General features: G+C 40.7%; 2 pseudogenes; both read left to right on the top strand.

Moving 5' to 3' along the window:
• The window catches only part of LOC104772843, a 17,223-nt pseudogene extending 11,722 nt beyond the window's left edge, over nucleotides 1-5,501 (top strand).
• Nucleotides 6,477-7,787, top strand: part of LOC104771731 — a 2,776-nt pseudogene continuing 1,465 nt past the window's right edge.

Here is a 7,787-nt window from a genome sequence, read left to right as displayed (position 1 = left end):
GTTGACTAACAACTTAAGATTTCCGGTCATATGATGAGAAGCTCCAGTATCTAAAATCAAATCCTCATGAATCTTACCAGAAAATATCTTACCAGAAAGCTTATCTATGTGATTACTTGTTTTCTCTGAAGCCATCTTACTGATTGCTTGCCATTGTTCAAGTGTGAAATTAGGGAAGGATGAGGCGTGGGGACTTGTAGCATGAGCAACTGTTGCATAACCACGACCACGTCCACCAAAAACAGAGTTACCACGTCCAGCTCCCCCTGAAACCGAACCACGACCACCACGGCCTGATGAACGTCCACCCTTGTTGCGCTCAGACCACCATTCAGGGTAACCAACAAGTTCCCAACAAAATTCTTTCTCATGCCCTGACCTTCCACAGTGGGAACAGAGCAAGGAACGCTCTTTGTTCCTGTTGTTTCCTGGAAAAAAAATTTGAAGGAGCAGAGCGTGTTGCAAAACCTGAAGTTTCCACGGATTCATTCACAAGTGACGCAGAGGTCGAATCAGGCTGAAGTGAGTCTCGCCTAGCAACGAATCCTACTACATCGTACTGCTGTTCCTTCTTCTTAGCCACTTGACGTTGTTCCTCACGAACAGCCTTAGCATAGGCTTGTGCCAAATTGGGTAAGGGATCAGCATCAACGATTTGGCAAATAACGTTGCCAAATCGAGATTCATCTAGTCCCATTGCAAACTGATGAACCTTCTCCTCCTCGCGGTCTGTCGCGATCTTGGCTGCTGCTCCACACGTACACACCGGAAGTTGGCGATACCTCTGAAGCTCGTCCCACAAATTCACCAGGCGACCGTAATAATCCATGACGGACTGCCCATCTTGCTTACACGACGCAAGCTGACACACAAGTTGATGAATTCGAACCTTGTTTCCAACAGAGAAACGGTTCTTCAAGTTTTCCCACAATTCTGTAGCATCATCGATAAAAGACACCGTGGAACGAACACGAGGAGAGATTGAGGTGCGCAACCAACCGATAATCATCGAGTTCACACTAGTCCAAGACTCCAACTCCGAACCAACTGCTGTAGGTTTCTTAATGGATCCATCAATAAACCCAGTTTTTCTCTTAGCACGAAGAGCATTAAACATCTCGGTGGCCCACTCCGAGTAATTATCTCCACTCAACACAACGGAGGAGATCATGGAACCGGGGTTATTAGACGAAGACAATGCATAAGGCGAGACCGTGTTAGAGTCTGAAACCTTAGTCATGATAGCTTTTTCTTCACCCATCAAAAATATTGATCAACCGATCAAAGAGACAAACGGAGAAAAGAAACAAAACGAATGGAGAACAAGAAGAGAGAAAACAGAGAGACAAGAAACAAAACAGAGAGACAAAAGATCTTTCAAGCTTTTGGCTCTGATACCATGTTAAAACTAGAATCANCTGAAGCTCGTCCCACAAATTCACCAGGCGACCGTAATAATCCATGACGAACTGCCCATCTTGCTTACACGGCGCAAGCTGACACACAAGTTGATTAATTCGAACCTTGTTTCCAACAGAGAAACGGTTCTTCAAGTTTTCCCACAATTCTATAGCATCATCGATAAAAGACACCGTGGAACGAACACGAGGAGAGATTGAGGTGCGCAACCAACCGATAATCATCGAGTTCACACTAGTCCAAGACTCCAACTCCGAACCAACTGCTGTAGGTTTCTTAATGGATCCATCAATAAACCCAGTTTTTCTCTTAGCACGAAGAGCATTAAACATCTCGGTGGCCCACTCCGAGTAATTATCTCCACTCAACACAACGGAGGAGATCATGGAACCGGGGTTATTAGACGAAGACAATGCATAAGGCGAGACCGTGTTAGAGTCTGAAACCTTAGTCATGATAGCTTTTTCTTCACCCATCAAAAATATTGATCAACCGATCAAAGAGACAAACGGAGAAAAGAAACAAAACGAATGGAGAACAAGAAGAGAGAAAACAGAGAGACAAGAAACAAAACAGAGAGACAAAAGATCTTTCAAGCTTTTGGCTCTGATACCATGTTAAAACTAGAATCAGCCAAAGAATAGAATGTTTGTATCATTGATCTCCAACCTTTACATCATGTATTTATACAAAGAGAACTAGAATATCTAAACTTGGGGACCAAGATATACTAATATGTAAATCTTCCTAAACCTTATCTAGAGAATATTAGACAATATACAATATACATATCCCAATATGGATCTGTCAGCAAATAGCAGCAACACTCAAACTTCCTCCAGTGGTGAAGAGGATAAGACTTTCGGAATCGAACAAAGCCTGAAAGATTTGGAAGAGAAGTTGGATCTTAAATACAAGAAAACTCGTATCATTGGTGTTGTTGGGATGCCCGGAATCGGTAAATCGACTGTCCTGAAAGAGCTCTTTATGATGTGGCAGAAAAAATTTAATAGCCGTGCCTTAATCGATCAAATCCGAGTAAAGTCAAAGTTCCCCGGCTTGGATTTCTTTCCTCAAATGCTCTTAACTAAGTTAATACCGTCACTGAAAGATCCCCAAATCGATGATGTTAAAGAACCTTACAACATGTACAAGGAACAGCTGCTCAAACGCAAAGTTCTTGTCATTCTTGACGATGTTAGTAGAAGGGACCAGATAGATGCTCTTCTGAGGAGTCGCGACTGGATTAGTGAAGGAAGCAGGATTGTCATTGCAACAAGTGACATTTCCTTGATAGATGATCTTGTTGATGATATATACATGGTTCAAAATTTGAACCACACAGACAGCTTAACACTCTTTCACTACCATGCCAATCCTCCCAAAGAAGATTTCACGCTGCTGTCAGAAGGATTTTTACATTACGCCAGAGGCCATCCTCTAGCCATCAAAGTATTGGGTGGGGAGCTTAAAAACAAAAATGTAGATTACTGGACTTCTAACCGGAAGAAACTCGCAGAGAGTCCCAGCCGTAACATTGGAAGCGTCTTCCAAGTGAGTTATGATGAATTGACTTCAGATCAGAAAGATACATTTCACGACATAGCATGTTTCAGATCGCATGATGTGGATTATGTAGAAAGTTTACTTGCTTCATCTGAATCATTGAGTGATGTCAAAGCTCTCTCGGATAAGTTCCTGATTAATACTTGTGACGGCAGAGTGGAAATGCATGATCTACTATATACTTTTTCCAGGGACCTTGATCTTAAACCACCCACTCAAGGTGGTAGTGAAGAATGGAGGTTGTGGCGTCATCAAGACATTATCAAGGAAGGCGAAATTAATGTATTGCAGAACCAAATGGTGAGACCATAACTTCCTTTAGGTTTTTTTTTTTTCCTCTTCGCTAATATCATGCTGGCTTTTGTTGTTATATATCACCAGACACCTGCCAAAGTCAGAGGTATTTTCCTAGATTTGTCTGAAGTGCAGAGAGAAACAAGCTTAGACAGTGAACACTTCAAAAATATGTGCAATCTCCGGTATCTCAAGTTCTACAATTCTCATTGTCCTCAGGACTGTAATACCAAAAATAAGATAAACCTCCCTGATGGACTTAAGCTACCATTGAAAAAGGTCCGATGCCTCCACTGGTTGAAATTTCCATTGGAGGAACTTCCAAACGATTTCGAGCCAACTAACCTCATCGACCTTAAGCTGCCATACAGTGAGATTGAACAACTTTGGGATGGTGTTAAGGTGTGTTTCTGAAAAACTAGTTACGAATTTAAGTTGGTAATGTTTCTATTGCTGAACGTTTTGTTGTCACAGGACACACCAATCTTAAAGTGGGTGGATCAGTCACTCAACTAAGCTGAATAACTTGTCAGGGTTATATCAAGCTCGAAGTCTTCAAAGATTGAACCTTGAAGGTTGCATCAAGCTCGAAGTCTTCAAAGATTGAACCTTGAAGGTTGCATAGCATTAGAGATATTTCCGGATGACATGGTGGAAATGAAAAGTCTTGCTTTCCTGAATCTGAAAGGATGCACAAATCTCGAGTCTCTTCCAGAGATGAATTTGACATCTCTCAAAACTCTCATCCTCAGCGGCTGTTCAAACTTTAATGAATTTCCATTTGTTTCAGATAATCTAGAATCTTTATACTTGGACGGAACAGCAATAAGTCAATTACCTGACAACGTGGTGAGCCTCAAGAAACTTATCTTATTGAATATGAAAGACTGCCGAAAGCTGCATATTATCCCAACATGTGTCAATGACCTGGAAGCTCTTCAAAAGCTGGTACTCTCTGGTTGTTCAAATCTAAAGGATTTTCCAAAAATCAACAAGAGCTCCTTAAGCATTTTACTTCTGGATGGGACATCTCCAAAAAAGATGCCGCAGTTACCCTCAGTGCAGTATCTATGCTTAAGCAGAAACGTTCAGATCAACTGCCTTTTAGCTGATATCAAACAACTTTCTCAATTAACACGGCTGGACTTGAAGTATTGTATTAAGCTTACATCTGTTCCAGAGTTGCCACCAAATCTTCAGTACTTAGATGCACACGGATGCAGCTCACTGAAGAAACTTGCAAAACCTCTAGCCCGTATCATGCCGGCAGTGCAGAACACTTGTATTTTCAATTTCACCAACTGTGGTAGCCTGGAGCAAGCTGCAAAGGATGAAATCACATCGTATGCTCAAAGGAAATGCCAGTTGCTTTCAGATGCTCGTAAACACTACAATGAGGTCTTTCTCTATATCTAATCTATCTATCTAGATGTGGCTCTCTGATTCGATCTTACATATCAAGGAAACCGCACATTTAATGATTTTCGTTCTTACATAATGTTGTAGGGTCTTAGTTCAGAGGCTTTGTTCAGCTCTTGCTTCCCTGGATGTAAGGTGCCTTCATGGTTCTGTATGAAGAAGGTGGATCTCTGTTGCAACGCAAACTCCTCCCACATTGGCATGACAAGAGGCTTTCTGGAATAGCTTTATGTGCTGTAGTCTCATTTTCTGACTGCCAAGACCAAATCAGCTGCTTCTCGGTGACATGCACCTTCAAGATAACAGCTGAAGACAAGTCCCGAATCCCCTTTACTTGCCCGGTAGGAAGTTGGACTAGAGAGGGAGACAAGAAAGATAAGATTGAGTCAGATCATGTTTTTGTGGCATACATGAATTGCCCACATACAATAAGGTGTCTTGAAGACGAGAACTCGGATAAATGCAATTTTACTGAAGCCTCTCTTGAATTTAATGTGACTGGTGGAACAAGTGTGATAGGAAAATTTACGGTGTCGAGTTGTGGTTTGAGTTTGATGTATGCAAAAGATAAAACCGAAAAGGGTTCTCATGAGGCAAAGTATGAATTGCCGCCTGTTGAAGTAAGCGTTCAAGATTCTGAAAACGGGATGATGGAGGAGCAAAGAAAATTAACAAATCAAGAAGTCATGGTAGCCGGCCAGAGAAGAAGTGGAATACCAGCGGAGGTGATAATGTCTAGTGTCACTCAAACTTGTGGTGCAAGTGTAACTCCAAGTACGGGAATTTTTCAAGCAACTGGCTGATTAAAACTCCAAGGCGGGATGATAATGTTTCAGGTAAACCACATTCTTGCACAACAATCCAAGTAGTTATAAAGAAGATTATACATTAGTAATGTTTTTTATGGTGGTGTATTTTTGTAGAGGGACACATATGCCATTGGTAGAGAAAATCTTTCTGGAGCAGTTGGTGTTCTTTTTGCCATATCCTAAAGCATCTGCTTCAGCCAAAAGCCGGCAGAGTGATTTGATTTACAAAAGCTTCTCTTTTACCATTATTTTACTTTATTTTGAAGTCAGTGTCCGTAGGATTTCCTTAAGTTACAGAGCAAACATGTAAGCATATATTAGAGACCTTAATTTGTTGTTTCAAGTTCAAAGCTAATTTCAGGGTCTTGTTTAGTTATCTTTCGGATATGATTCTGGTTATTTTAAGTTCTGTGTGTCCGACTTTTTTTTTATGGTTTGATAAAGATTAGCAATTAGACACCCTAATTCAGCAGTTAGATCGATTGAGTACCAAACCAAATTCTTAGGCCATCCTCAAACTTTGTTGTAGTTTCCTTCAGACTTGAAAGGCACGGCTGAGAGGTGTATCTACCACAAGGTTAGATTTTACAAATCTAATAAAGGACTAAGACTAACATTGTGTTACTACTTCTAGCTTAGTTGGTTTAAGTTGCCCCACAATGTTTCTAAGTTCTTAGGTTGAGCTAGTGATTTTATATATGTTTTTGGTCATCAAACTGGGCATTATCATCGATCTGTTAATGAACTTAACCAGAGCCAAAACCATGACGGGTTCCCCCAGAGTGATGAATTAAAAACGCATTTCTGCCAGCTACTCGACAAAGTCTTTTTCTGCTGACTTTTACAAAGTGTTTTCAAGTGCGACGGCCACTGATTAATGAATTAAATTATTTCCATGCAACATGAAATATAATCTAATGAAAACATCAAGTTGCGATTAATTAATCTAAAAAAAAAAAAAACTGATCTTTTGGCTTCCTAGACGAGGAGTCAACTGGCAATCGCCGCCGAACAACCCTACTAGACCCGACCGAGAGTCAGTGTTCGCCATGGCGCGATTCTCCTCATCGTCCTCAGTAGAAGAACTGCCACGGCAGCATCAAGTCTTCATCAATTTTTATGGAGAAGAATTGCGCCTCGGATTCGTCAGCCATCTCACCGAGGCCTTGATAAGTAATGGTATTAACGTTTATTACAACATGGACGAAAGCATATGCCCACAGTTGGAAATAATATCGGAGAGGATAGAGGAATCGAGTATCGCTGTCGTTATCTTCTCCCGCAAGTATACTGAATCAATCTGGTGCTTGAGAGAGCTTGCGATTATTAAGGATTGTGTCGGGAAAGGTCAACTAGTTGCTATTCCCATCTTCTACAAGTTGGATCCATCCGCTGTGAGAGGCTTGAGGGGACAGTTTGGTGATGCATTCAAAGATCTGAGGGAAAAGAACGCGACGATGGAGATATGGGAGAAAGCTTTGAAGTCGATTTCCGACATAGTGGGCATCAAGGTGGATATGATAAGGTAACTGATTTTTCCCCAAAGAGGTTGAGAATTAAACGAAATCTTGAACCTATATGATCCCATGAAAGATTTTCGAACTTTTAAGTATATTTTCGAACCTTAGTTATTCTCTTAACTCGTGTTGCAGCCGCGAGACTGAATCAATCAAAAAGATTGTGCATGAGATTAAGAAAGTGTTTAACACAATTCCATCGGAGGTAAACCAAATAGCTTATATGGATCCATCAGAGAATAGCCACATTCAAACTTCCCCGGGCGAAGAAAAGGATAAGACTTTTGGAATCAAACAAAGACTGAATGAATGGAATAAGAAGTTGGATCTCAGCATAATTAGAAGTCAGCTAGGAATTATAATAGGTTGTCTTTTGCTTCTCTTTTTTGTTCTGCAACAAACTGCTTATATGAGCACACGTTTAATGTAAGTATTATTTTTACAAAAACTTATGGTTTGCTTCTAGAGTTTAGAGATAACTTAACGACAACTTTGATTAATTTATCTCGCTTTCTTACCAGTGGTGAAGGTAGTGCCATCGACAGAATGCGGTGAATTTACCAAAAGTACTAGCGTACATTCGTGGAGAGGAAACAGAGAATCCAAGACACACAGGTAAATATGGAGAAAAGCCTGAGGGATCTTTTCTGGTGCTAAAACAGCCAATGCTGGTTTCCTTGACAGGTGACCTACGTACGGTGATTCTTAAATTTTTTTTAAAGACTTCATCTTTAGAAAGTTAACCATATCTTATCTTTTTTTT

This window comes from Camelina sativa, chromosome 20, assembly GCF_000633955.1.
Source record: "Camelina sativa cultivar DH55 chromosome 20, Cs, whole genome shotgun sequence".
NCBI classification, from domain to species: domain Eukaryota; kingdom Viridiplantae; phylum Streptophyta; class Magnoliopsida; order Brassicales; family Brassicaceae; genus Camelina; species Camelina sativa.
This window is presented reverse-complemented; position numbering and strand designations above follow the sequence as displayed.